Here is a 14,887-nt window from a genome sequence, read left to right on the forward strand (position 1 = left end):
CTCGCTGGCTATCGGCATCTTCGCAGCAGAGGGCAGGGCAGGGGGAGTCTCCCCCAGGGCCTCTGGCTCCCTTGTCAGAGGGCCTTCCCCCGTCCTGGGAGGTGACCCCCTGCACTTTCCTGGAAGCGCTCTCAGGCACGGGATGGGGCCTGTGTCCTGGGTGTCTCCCAGGTGGCCCTGTAGGAGGCCCAGTGTCCAGGGCTCACCGTGAGGCCCTCTAGGAGGCCCACGGAGTCCTTCTGGGGAAGAGGGGGCAGCAGGACCTGGACCAGCTCCCGGGACAGGGCAGCACTGCCCTCCAGGGCGGCCGAGTGAGGGGAGGTCCTCACCGGGATGCCCGGCCGGCATAGCGGCTCTGATGAGAATGATTGCCCCAGAACCGGGGTGCCCGGCTGATGGAAACCCCGCAAAGCCAGTCCCTTCCCGGGGACCCTGGATGTGGACGGGCGAGGTATGGGTGGTTGGTGGGAGGGAATCCACTGAGCAGACCTCAGCTTCCAGTGGTGGGAACCTGGGTCAGGGTCTCATATTTGCCACGTTCTCTGAACCAGCTTCCTCTGGGTTACAGGGAAATTAGGGGAGTTAGCAAAAATTGCTGCATTGTGCAGACACAAAGGTGACACACCTTCGTCTGAAGACAAGTATTCCATAGTTAAGATGCTGGTGGGGAAACAAGAAGTGATGCCTGGAGTGGTTCAGCCAAGTGGAGAGAAGCCCGAAACGCCAAACCCCAGATCGCTGCTTCCTTCCCACGCCATGGGCGGTGGTCAGAGTGATGGAAGAGGCTGCAGCTTCGCCAAGAACCACTAAGGTTGTCAGCAAAATTAAATTCTGCTCCGTGTAATCTTTTAATTAATAGACTCTATTTTTAGAGCAGTTTCGAGGATACAGAGCAATCCAGTCTAAAGAACAGAATTCCCACGTTGCCCCCAGCGGACCCTCCTCTTATTCACGTCTTGCACGGCTTTCTACAGCTCGTGAGCGGTATTGAGGCGGTGTGGTTAGCTGAGTCCAGGTACCTTTATCCCTCGGGTTGCACCTCCTGTGGTTCTGACAGTCGCCCCATGACCGCCTCAGACGGAAGCGTCTCCTCCCCCGACGTCCTCAGCTCAGACTGCTCCTCGCGCCCTCCCCGGCGAGCGACATCTCCTGTCTCCACAGTTTGCCTTTTCTAGAGCGTCATATGCCGGGAGCCCTACTCTCTGCAGCCTGGCTGTCTGACTTGATGGCGTGTGGCGGTCCCTCGGCGTCGTCCCCGTGCTCCCCAGTTTGATCTGTAAACGCTTATCGTGCCCTTGAGTCCAGATGCTGAAGGCCACGTCATCACGCTCAAGCGGCAGCCGCAGCCCCGACTCTGCGGGGCTGATAGAGACAGGGTCCCCCAGCCCCACCCCAAAGGGGTCCCTAAGCCCCCCATCCTGCAGGGGTTCCTCAGCCTGCACCCCCGCTGTGGTCCCCGCCCCAGGGGTCCCCCAGCCCCCGCCCCAGAGGGGTCCCTCAGTCCCCGCCCCACCCCAGGGGTCCCCCAGCCCCCAGCCCCCACCCCGGGAGACCCTCAGTCCCCGCCCCGGGGGTCCCCCCGGCCCCTGCGCCGCCGCCCCCGCCCTCAGGGCGCAGCGCTCCCTGCGAAGGGCCCTCTGGCCGTCCCTGCAGCCCCGACACGGAGGAGGGCGTTCTTGCTGCCGCTCGGCCCGCGCTCTGTTGGAGAAGCCCAGCCTGGCCCTGTTCCCATGGCGACGCTGTCTAGGCCACAGGCGGATCGGTGGCCGCCCTTCCTCCACGAGTCTCTGCGCGGCTCGGCGGCCCTAGCCTCACGCGGTCCCTCTGCGGCTGTCACCGCGGCCTCGCTGCCTCCTGGAGACCCAGCCCCTCGCAGGGCGTGCGGGCCCGCCGGCGTGTTAGGCGGGGTCGCCGAGCCTGCCCCGGGGGAGGACAGGAAACAGGCCGCAGGAAGGCGGCTGCCGGGTTCGCACCACGGTTGCCAGAGATGCTGTCAAGACTGCGGTGCGGAGCGCTCCGGAGATGCCCTTCGTTCCTGCTGGGCCTTGGGGAGTGAGGCGGCTTTCAGCTGAGCGCGCGCATCCCAGTTCAGTGCGGGCCACGCGCTTCTCCCAGGACAGCCTGACCGGCCAGTGTCTGCCCCGGACCGCGCCCATCACGCACGCGCGTGCACACACGCGCACACTCACACACGCACTCACTCTCACACACACACTCACACACGCACTCACTCTCACACACACTCTCACACACACACACACTCACACACGCACTCACTCTCACACACACACACACTCACACACGCACTCACTCTCACACACACACTCACACACGCACTCACTCACACACACACACTCACACACACACTCTCTCACACACACATGCACTCACACACACACACACGCACTCACTCTCACACACACACTCTCTCACACACACACATGCACTCACACACACACGCACACACACATGCACTCACTCACACACTCACACACACATGCACTCACACACACTCACTCACACACTCACACACACACTCACTCTCACATACACACACACTCACACACGCACTCACTCTCACACACTCTCACACACACACACGCACTCACACACACATGCACTCACACACACATGCACTCACACACACACTCACACACACACATGCACTCACACACACTCACACACACTCTCACACACATGCACTCAGACACTCACAACACACTCACACACACATGCACTCACGCGCACTCACTCACACACACACACACACTCACTCACACACACACACTCTCACACACACACACTCACACGCGCACTCACTCTCTCACACACACACACTCACTCTCACACACACCCTCACACAAGTACTCACTCACACACACTCATGCACTCACACACACTCACACACACACACGCACACACACACAAACTCACTCTCATGCACACTCTCACACACATGCACTCACACACACACACACACATGCACTCACACACACACTCACATGCACTCACACACACACACACGCACTCACACATGCACTCACACACACACACACTCACTCACACACACACATGCACACACACACGCACTCACACACACACTCACACACACACACTCACTCTCACATACACACACATGCACTCACACACACTTACACACACACATACACTTACACATGCACTCACACACACATGCACTCACACACACACACACTCACACACACACACATGCACTCACACACACTCTCACACACACTCACACACATGCACTCACACACACACTCACACACACACACTCACTCTCACATACACACACACACATACATACTCTCACACACACTGTCACACACACTGTCACACACACATGCACTCACACACACTCTCACACACAGTCACACATACACACTCACACTCACACCCCACTCTCACTCACACACACACTCACACACACACTAACACATGCACTCACTCACACACACACATGCACTCACACACACACACGCACTCACTCTCACATACACACTCTCACACACACACACATGCACTCACACACTCACTCTCACACACACACGCACTCACTCTCACATACACACTCTCACACACTCACACACACATGCACTCACACACACTCACTCTCACACACACACACGCACTCACTCTCACATACACACTCTCACACACATACACACACCCACTCTCACACACACACACTCACACACATGCACTCACACACACACTCAGTCTCTCACACACACACACACTCTCACACTCACACACACACACACTTTCACACACACACATGCACTCAAACACACACACACACTCTCATGCACACTCACACTCACACCCCCGCTGTCACACACACACACTCACTCTCACACACACACTCACACACGCACTCACTCTCACATACACACTCACACACACACTCACACACATGCGCTCACACACACACACTCACTCTCACATACTCTCACACACACACACACACCCACTCTCACACACACTCACACACACATAGTCACACACACGCACACTGTCACACACACACACTCTGTCACTGTCACCCACACTGTCACACATACACTCTCACTCTCATGCACACTCACACACACATACTCATGCACACTCACACACTCTCACACACACGCTCACACACACACTCACTCACCAGAGCCTCAAGCCAGCCGCGCCTCCAGCAGGCGGCGTCCCGAGCCGCCCTGAGCCTCAGGACAGGGCGTCGCGAGTCGTGACTTCCTGAGGCGAGAACCTGCGCCTGGTGAGGGTCTGGGCTGGTTTCCTCGAGGCGGGGCACAGGGGAGGGTGTGCGGGCGGGCCGGCCAGAGGCGGCGGCCGGGCTCCCTGTCTGAGCGGTGGGCTCCCTGTCCCGGGGGAGCTGTCAGACCCTCCCTGTCACAGCAAGAGCGAGCTGGAGGCGGGGAGGTCTCACGCGGCCAAGGGCCTGCGGCTGGACCCGCTCCTGAGGGCTCAGGTCCTGTGGCTCTCCCCGATAACTAGGGCCCCCTCTGGGTTACAGTCACATCATTCATGGTCCCTGTGCATTTCCCCAAGACAGCGTCAAGGAAATGTGTACTTTAAGAGGGAGTTAAGTGCCTCGGAGGAACGGCTTGTCCCAGGACTGAGGCAGGAAACATTCCAGGTGAGCCAGAAAGCTAGGAAGCTCACAAACAGAAATAAAAGCAGGTCTGACAGTGGTTTGGGTGTGACCCAGGAGCTCGGGGCCGACTGGAGGAACTTCCCAGGGGTCAAGGCTGGTGCAGATTGAGCAACAGAACAAAGTCGTGTGGGATTATAACCCAGAGGATGAAATATAGGCCTGATGAGCTCAGTTCCGTTCAGTTCGGTCGCTCAGTCCTGTCCGACTCTTTGCGACCCCATGGACTGCAGCACGCCAGGCTTCCCTGTCCATCACCAACTCCCGGAGTTGACTCAAACTCAGTCCATTGAGTCGGTGATGCCATCCAACCATCTTGTCCTCTTCTCCCACCTTCAACTTTCCCAGCATCAGGGTCTTTTCAAAGGAGTTAGCTCTTGGCATCAGGTGGCCAAAGTATTGGAGTTTCAGCTTCAACATCACTCCTTCCAATGAACACCCAGGACTGATCTCCTTTAGGATGGATGAGCTCATAGGGATACAAATAAATCTACTGAATAAACACGTAGATGAGTGAGAACAGACAAATCTCTTGTGTGGAGGAATCCCAATTCATGTACACATTCTGCCCCAAAGCGCGTGGAACGTCATCCCAACTCCTGAAGAGTGAGTGTGTGCTGGCTCCCTTCCATAAAGGACAGGACGGGCAAGGAGCCAAGAGTCAGGCTGACACTGTACCCTGGACAGTGTGACTGAATCGTTCCTTCCCCAGTGGCCCTGAACACGTGAGCAGGGCAGGAGAGGAAAGCTACAGACAGGTGAGACCCGGGGTTCCACGCGCGTCCAGAACAGGCCCAGGCGGCAAGTGTGTTGCCCTTTGATTGGTCTGGCTCTCAGCACCGACATCCAGCAGCTTGAGCTTCCCGGACATCAGGCCGCGTTTGGGGGCCCAGAGGCCCCTGGCGGCCCCTTCTGCACTTCTGCTGTCCATGCTGTCCACGTCCTCCCCCTCCACCCAGAGCTGAGAACACCGAGGAAGCCCCCTGCAGCCCTGGGTCTATCAACCAAGGGCCCTTTCACCACCCGGAGGCCGTGAGCCCACCCCCAGGACAGCAGATGCGGCCTCTGACGAGCTGCGTTTCCGTGGAGACACTGGCCCGAAGGAGGGCAAGGACATTCTGTCCACGCGAACGTTCAGTCCGGCTTGTCTCCCTGTCTTGGCCAAGAAAAGCTGCAGAAGGTTCCGTGTTGGTCCTCCCTCTGTGTCACCCTGGCCCGGTGGTCACTTTGGGTGGACTCCCCCGAGGCTGTCCGCGCGGCCCTGACCTGCTCCCTGGCCCCAGGCCCGTGTCCGCAGTGTCGGTGCCTGCAAAGTGGAGCTGACCTCCATTCCTTCTAAACCGGCGTGCTTGACTCTTCTGGTTCAGTTCACAGAGGAGGGCCATCAGCTTAATTCTCTGACCATGAACTGAGCATTTCCTGTGTGCTGGTTTTTTTGGTTTTCCCTCCATACGGTCAAGAAACTAGAGATGAGCTGGGGAGACAGGAACTAACTCTGATTGATTACCTGCCATGGGATGGACTTGTTAACACCTTGAAGAGTTGGCTGTCATCAAACCCTGAGAGACACCTTTTTATTCCCCTTTGGAGGAGAAACTGAGGCTTAGCAAGTGAGATCAACCCGTCTGGTCCTCACCATTAGGACCTGGCCTGAGCCGAAGCCCACGGTTGCCCAGGTTCCAAGACAGGATCCTACCGCCGTCTACACTGGTCCTCACCTAAGGCTTTTCGTGCAGTGGGAATATGAGATCAGGAACAAGCCAGCATAGCTGGGTTTGAAAAAAATCCTTTAAAAAAGAGTTCATGCTGAAATGTTTCACTTTCTCCAATGAGAACTGATTTAGGAGAGCAACAACAAAACTAGGGGGCCCGCCACTGCCTGAGATAGGAACGGTGCTAACAGGTTAGGATCCATCGTGCTAGGAGGTGTCTGTACTTTATTAATTCAAGGACTTGTAGTAAAAATACTCTTTGAGCTCTTGTACACCAGATATTGTCTTACTAGCTGGGGCCGAGACCCACAGCTTGCCTTCTAGTGGACAGACACAAAACACGCTGTGATGCTAGGAAGTATTTGAGTAGAATTCTGCAAAGTTCTGGAAGGAAGTAGGTATCCTGCCCCCTAAGGGAAAAGAGCAAGGACTCACCCAGCCAAGGGCGGCCGTGGGAGCTTCCCTGAGGAAGCGACCATCCATCCCCGCCCGCAGGTGGGCCGCCAGTTTGCCCTGTGAGGAGGGGCAGGTACTTGGGTGTAGGAGAGGTGATCCAGGCTTACACAGCAGTGGTTCTCAGGAGGCAGGAGAGACAGAGAGAAGGCGGGTGGAAGGCGGCAGGTAGGGGGCAGGCGCTGAGCACAGTGTGTGGGCTGATGGTGGGTGCGCCCCCAGCCCCAGCCTTCCCTGCAGGCACGACCTTCTCACTCTCTGTCTGCACGACCTCTCCCCTCCAGGGTTGGGGTCTACCTCCATCCCCAGCCCTGCATCTGAGCTGGCCTCACTTGACCATGGGAACATGGTGAAAGCGACCATGATTCAAGAGGCTGCAGTGGTATCTCCTCTCTTAATCCTGCCACAGTCCAGGGAACGAGACCAGGCAGAGGTCCAGCCACACAAGCCAATGGCATCCTGGGCCAGCCAGCCCCCAGCTGATGCACCAACAGGCACAGATTCAGGTGTGGGCCCAGCTGAGATCAGCCCAGCCCGGCCCTCGTCAGAACTGCCTGGTTGACTCAGATACAGTGAGAAACGAGAGGAGGTTGCTACTTTGTCTACTGAATGTTGGAGCGGAATTTTAGGCTGCAGTAGCTATTCTATCCACATGCAGAAGAAATTGAGGTACAGTAGTGAGAAGTGCAGGTCATGGGAAGACGTTTGTATCTTATCTTAAGGGCAAAGGGAAGCCAGTGAAGGGTTTCATGCAGGGAAGAGATATGGTTAAGCTGGTGCTCCAGAAGGATAACCTCTGAGTCCTCAGAGAGCTGCAGCTTGCAGGAGGTCCCATTCTGTGATTCACGCGTGACGTCACCAGGTCTCCAGGCAACGTCTGACCCCTTGTCTCTTTAGCTGCTCGGGTGTTCATTAGCTAAATTTTATCACTCTCTCTGGGTTTTAGATCCTTGAGCTCTTAGGGTGATCTGGGTGCGAGTCTACAACTAAGGTCCTAGAACCCACGAAAATGAATACTTATCAGTGCATTCAAAGTATAACACCATCCACCCATCCATCTGTTCAATACCCATCCACTCATCCATCCATTCTTCCCCAACCAATCACCCATCCAACCATCCATTCTTTCATCCACCCACCCACCAACCCACCTATCCACTCATTTATTCATCTATCTACCCACCCATCCTCCACCCACCCACTCACCCTCCAACACTGGATGGCGTTTGACCCATCAAACACCCCCTCCTCCATCCAACCAAGGGTGGTCTTTTATGTGTTTAGCCAAGTGCACTCCCGCTCTGTCACTCTTTAGATCCCACATCCGTCACCTCATCAGAGATTTTATTTTCCAGATACCCTCCAATCTAACTCCTATATTGTCAACTTCCCCCTCTCAATTGTCTTATTGCCAGTAGAAGTAATGAAACAGAAGCATGATTCGTTTATCCTCTGAAGAACCTCCCTGACTTTTCTTTGTCGTCCAACTGACTTTTCGTTTATCTAGTTCCCTAGAAACAGGGCTCTACTTTTATTGCCTACCTTGTCTCCCCTCCCACACACATATTACTAGGAAACTGCTTTTGGTCTATTTTGAATGCTGGTCAGTAGCTGTTGTTCAGTTGCTAAGTCGTGTCCTACTCTTTGTGACCCCATGGACTGCAGCACGCCAGGCCTACCTGTCCTTCACCATCTCCCAGAGTTTGCTCAGACTCATGTCCATCGAGTCAGGGATGCCATCCAACCATCTCATCCTCTGTGATCTGCTTCCCCTCCCGCCTTCAATCTTTCCCAGCATCAGGATCTTTTCCAATGAGTTGGCTCTCCGCATCAGGTGGCCAAAGTATTGGAGCTTCAGCTTCAGCATCAGTCCTTCCAAAGAACATTCAGGACTGATTTCCTTTAGGGTGGACTGGTTTGACCTCCTTGCAGTCCAAGAGTCTCAAGAATCTTCTCCAGCTGATCTTCTAGATGAGTAGGCCTAAGTATTTAAGCATTCAGTAAATATTCATTGAATGAACAAATAGCCGAGTGACTACAGATTCATTTGCTGAGAACCTACTGTGTGACAAAATCAGATCCGCCAATTTCTCCTTGTTCATGAATCCCATCAGCAAAGCTTGAAGAGAGAGGAGTCTGAACGGCCACGTGCAGGACGGGGAATGTCCAGCCCCAGCGACGCCAGAGGCCGCCTGGATGTTCCTGCAGGAGGTGAGCTCAGGGCTCATCCACTCCTCCCTTCATTTTGCAGAAGAGTTGAGAGGCCCAGAAGTGTCTCATCTTAGCATCCAGTTTTTGCCAGGAACTCTGTTAGACATTTGTAAAGATCTGGGCTTGCTGTTAAGAAGTGCAGGGAACCTGTTCATCAGAGGGAGGCCTTGGAATAACCTCCAGCGCTCGTGGGGCCTCTTCTGGCTTTGGGACCAGGGCATCTTCATCACCCTCTGTCCTGTGGCTCCCTGCTCTTTCCCCGGGTGCCTCCACATTCCCACCCCAGACTGTCGGTCTCTATGCCGATCAGCTTTGAAATGCCAGATGTTGGTGCTCCTGGACTCCCAGTGCGGCTGGAGGGAGACCCACACTGAATGGGTAATCACTCCTCTCGCAGCCCCTGCTGAGCCCTGCCCAGGTCAAGGTCAGCTCTGAGGCTGGCTGAGCTCTTTAATAATCACTACCTTTACCGCCCACTCCAAGGGTTCAAAAGGAGGCTCAGTGTTCGCCCCATTAATATTAATTCCTATGCTGTGGGGGCTTGTTCTGATGACACTGTTTCTTGTTTAATATTCATGGTTGGAGCCGGCGGTGCACCGCAGAGTCACTGTTGCTGGGAAAATTGGAGCAGATCCCCATTAGCTGCTATTGACAGTTGTGCCTGGTTTGTCTCCCTGCCCTTCGAGAGGCAGCCTCCCTGTCAGGGATGATGGGCCTGGGTCCCTCTGTGTCCTGGGCTTTCCCTCCACTGTGCAGAGGCCACAGTCCCACGCGCTGCTCAGAGGCGGGCGCAGGCATCGGAAATCCCTAGGACCCAGGCTCTGCTACATCGTAGCATCCACGATTTTTGTTGGCGTTGCAAACCGTGGGCCGCGCGGGTGGGAGGGATGAGGAATGATGCTGAGAGACGTGAGGGGTTGGGCGCAGGGTCAGAGTCGCATGTCAGCTAGGCTGGTGCTGGAGAAGCACCTACGCGTAAAATCGGAATGAGGCAGCTACGTCCTGGAGGCAGCTGGTTCTGTTGTGCAGCACTTAGATCCCCGCAAAGACCCTCAAGGTCAGCCTGCTTGTCAACCAACCGTCAGGATCTGGCCAACCGCTCACGGATTTCCAGGTCTGCCTGGCAAGGGAGCCCCGATGTCCACCTCTGCAGAACTAGGCACAGGTGTCGACACAGTCCTGCAGTCCTGCAGCCTGCAGACCTCCTGACACGCTTTCACTCAGATCTGGGTCTTAAATGAGACAGAATCAGACTCTACTGCCTGCCTCCGTGAACCTGAATTAATCCCAAAGGTGAGCAGAAAGACCTGGGACAGATTCCTTCCAGCACAAACTCCTGCCTGGGGTTAAACCAAGAGCTTTGGTGCCAAGAGCCTCTTGGTCTGGAGACATAGCCTCTGGGTTAGTGGCCCTAACCCCGGCCACTGCCACTCCTGGCTTTGATCTAGATCTTTCCTCATCGCTCACACTTGCTCAGACCACCCGACAGCTCCCTCGCCTGACGCTGATGTGGAGGGACCTGTGGGCCAGAGGCCCCCTGAGTCCTGGAGGGTGGCCAGGTCCCGGCGCCCAGACCGAGCACGCCTGTCCTGTCTGTCTGTCTGCCCGTCTCTCTCACGCTCCCTGTTTCTTGTGTGTCTCTCTGTCCATCTGTCTCATTCTCTTTCTCTTGTTCTCTCTCCCATTATTGCTGCACAAATGTGAGCCCAGAGCCATCTGACGGCTCTGTAATCACCAGAGAGTTCCCTTCCGGCTTTTCCCGCTGCCCCCCTGTTGATGTCCCCGCAGGCGGGTAATGACCTCCCATGGCCGGCGGCAAAGTCAGGTCTGATGTCTCAGCTTGTTCTTGACTTTGTGGCTCAAAAGTCTGTGTTTTTTCCAGGTTTCTTAGTGACTCCCCTGGACATTTTTCTCATTAAGCTTCCGGTGCTAATTATTGCCCATTGTGGCAGAATTCTGTCTTGTTTTGATATCTGTTGACTGGGGATCTGCTGTTTTTCTGTTTTATTTCTAAAATGGGCTAGAAATAGGAGGGACACAGGGTCCTGTATGTTTTGAGGCCCCTGGGACTTCAAACACCCTTGCGTTGTAGAGCCCGTCTGTCCTGGTCTCAGCTCTGAGCTTCATCCCTGTTCCCTGTGCAGGGCCTGGGTGCTGGGAGGGCACGTGTCTCTAGACATTCCCTGCCATCTTCATTTGTTGGCCCAGAATAATAAAAAGCCCAGTGATGAGATATGTCCAGGTTCCCCAAATTTCAGCAGTGACTTTGTCTCTCCAGCCAGTTGTTTCCCTGAACCCATCTCCCAGGTCAGACCAGGCTACCTCCTGGCAGCCTCCTCCTGGCAGGTACTTAGCGCTCAGTCTACAGCTGTCCCCTTAGCACCCCCCCCCCCCCCCCCCCACTCAGGGCCCCACCGATGGACTTACTCTCTGATTACTGTAAATCACAATGACAATCAATTCTTCAGCGCCTATTACGTCCCAGGAATTTTTGAAAATGGTAGCATAGCAAGGAATTATTTCCCCAACTTTACAGAGGAGGGTCTCTTTTTCACAAATACACAGTTTACCATCTCACGCATTTCTAAGGGTACAGCTCAGTGGTACAAGGGCATTGTCGAGTAATTAATCTCCAGGACTTCTTCATCTTGCAAAACTGAAGCTCAGTCCCCATTAGGCAGCACTGGGCCCTGCCCACCACAGGGCTGACATCAGCTTTTGGACACCCTGGGCCTTGCAGCCAGCTGTGCCAGGACCTAGTCCTGCGCATTAGCTCATCAATTAATTCAGCAAAGCTGCAGGATACAAAATCAATATACAGAAATCTGTTGCATTTCTATACACTAACAATGAGCTATCAGATAGAGAGATTAAAGAAACAATCCCATTTACAATCATATCAAAAGGAATAAAGTGCCTAAGAATAAACCTAGCTAAGGAGATAAAATACTTGCAGTCAGAAAACTCTACAACACTGATGAAAGGAACTGAAGGTGACACAGACAGACGGAAAGACATACCGGCTCGTGGGCTGGAAGAATTAATGTGGTTAAAGTGTTCATGCTACCCGAGGCAATCTACAGAATCATCGCAATGCCCATTAGAATATCAATGACAGGTTGCGCAGAACCAGAGCAAGTTCCAGTTCTAGTTCCATACATACAAAAGACCCCAGAGAGCCCAAGAAATCTTGATAAAGAACAAAACTCGAGGCACCACGGACTTGAAACGACATTATGAAGCTACAGTAATCAAAACTTCATGCACTGGAACAAAAGCATACCCACAGATCAATGAACAGGATAGACAGTCCAGATATAAATCCACACGTTTATGAGCTTACTAACCTATGATGAAGGAGGAAAGAATATACAATGGAGGGGAAATAGTTTCTTTAGTAAATAGTGTTGGGAAAACTGGACAGCTCCATGTAGAAGAATTAAACTGTACCACTTTCTCATAAATACACAAAAATAAACTCAAAATGGATCAACAATTTAAATATACTACCTGAAACCATAAAGATTCTAGAAGAAAATGTAGGCAGTATTATCTTTGGCATCGGTCTTAGCAGTATTTTGGAGGGTATGTCTCCTCAGGCAAGGGAAACAAAAACAAAAATAAACAAATAGGACAACACCAAATTAAAAATCTTTTGCACAGTGAGGGAAACTTCCATTCAATGAAATGAAAAAGCAGTCTCCTGAACGGGAGAAAATATTTGCAAACAATCTAATAAGTGGCAACATCCAAAATGTACAAAGAAATACAACTCAATATCAGAAAAACAAACAATGCAATTAAAAAGTGGGCAGAAGACCCGAATAGACGTTTTTTTCTTTTTTAAAGAAGACATACAGATGGCCAATAGGCACATGAAAAGATACTCATCATCACCACCTGTCAAGGAAATGCAAATCCAAACAACAAGGAGATATCATCTTCTATCTGTCAGAATGACCATCATCAAAGACACAACAAACAACAGGTCTTGATGAGGATGTGGAGGAAAGGGAACCCTTGTGCACTCTTGTCATGAATGTAACTTGGTGCAGTCACTATGGAAACAGCATGGAAGTGCCTCAAAAAATTAAAAATAGAACTTTTCTATGATCCAGCAAGTCCCCTTCTGGGTATTTATCCAAAGAGGAAAAAAACACTAATTAGAAAAGATACATGCGTCCCAATATTCATCACAGTGTGACCTAAACAGCCAAGGATATGGAAGCAACGTCAGTGTCCATCAACATATGACTGGATAAACACACTGTGTGTGTGTGTGTGTGTGTGTGTGTGTGTGCTTAGTCATGCCCAGCTCTTTGCAGCTCACCAGGCTCCTCTGTCCATGGGATTGTCCAGGCAAGAATACTGGAGTGGGTTGCTCTTTCCTCTTTTGGGGGATCTTCCTGACCTGGGGCATCTCCTGTGTCTCAGGCATTGGCAGGTGGATTCTTTACCACTAAGCTATCTGGAAAGTTCCATATATATACACACACAATGGACTATTACTCATCCATTAAACTTTGAAATCTTCCATTTGTGACAAATGGATGGACCTAGAAGATATTATTGGAGCAGTAAATGCAACCCACTCCAGTATTCTTGCCTAGGAAATCCCAGGGACAGAGTCTGAACCTGGCGGGCTACCGTCCACAGGGTCGCAGAGAGTTGGGCAGGACTTAGCAATTGAGCACGGAAAATATCATGGGCTTCTCAGGCAGCTCGGCTGGTGAATAATCCGCCTGCAATGCAGGGGACCCTGGTTTAATTCCTGGGTTGAGAAGATTCCCCTGCAGAAGGGATAGGCTACCCACTCTAGTATTCTTGGGCTTCCCTGGCAGCCCAGATGGTAAAGAACCTGCCTGCAATGCAGGAGACCTGGGTTCGAGCCTGTGTTGAGAAGATCCCCTGGAGGAGGAATAGGCTACCCACTCCGGTAGTCTGGCCTGGAAAGTCCCGTGGACAGAGGAGCCTGGCAGGCTACAGTTCATGCGGTTGCCAAGAGTCAGGGGCTTGCCTCTCTGTTGGAGTGGGTGTTGCAGCCCAGCCGTCAGTGAAGACTCTGCCATGCGCATTTCTGAACCTCGGACAGGCCGTCTGCGGTCACAGCTGACCCCCGGCCCTGCACGTCCTGGGCTTGCCCCGTGACTCCAGAGGCCTTGGAGGAGGTGGTCAAGGAGGCTGGACCTGGCCGAGGCGCAGTGGGTGGTGTTTTCAGGGCCGAGTGGACACAGGAAGAGTTGCCCTGGAGGGTGCAGTCCGGAGTTGTTCCAGGGGGTCTGTGGAGGAGCGTGGGTTTTCTGGGGGTTCACGTGGCCCTGAGCTGCCAGGACTCAGGGGCATGGTGAGAAAGAAGCAGACCTCAGGGAGAGCCAGCTCCCTCCTGGGGGTGGGGACGGTGGCGGCCACAGAGGGGCTCCTCTGGGAATGAGGGCAGGCCCGCTCACAGCCTGCTCTGCTCCCACGCGCCAGGGCCTCAGACTCGCCCCGGGTGTGACCTGGAGCAGGGCCCTGGCTCCCAGGAGCACAGCTTCACGCCCATGAAGTGGAGGCAGCACTGCCTACACCTGGAGGCATCTCCGGATGCGGCACAGCACCCGGCGTGAGCACACGCGTGTGCACATGTGTGTGGGAGCCGGTCACCGCCCTTCCCCAGTCTCTCTGTCTTCCGTTCACTCCTAACCTGGATGCGGACGTGGGACTCAGACCCTCAGGGTCTCAGCTCCATCCTCACAGAATCTCAGACTAAGGGGTGATTTGTAAGGACACTTGGTTTTATTTCATAAAGGATATATTTGCCAAAGGGCTTCCCTCATAGCTCAGTTGGTAAAGAGTC

Source organism: Muntiacus reevesi, chromosome 10 (genome assembly GCF_963930625.1).
Source record: "Muntiacus reevesi chromosome 10, mMunRee1.1, whole genome shotgun sequence".
Lineage (NCBI taxonomy): Eukaryota > Metazoa > Chordata > Mammalia > Artiodactyla > Cervidae > Muntiacus > Muntiacus reevesi.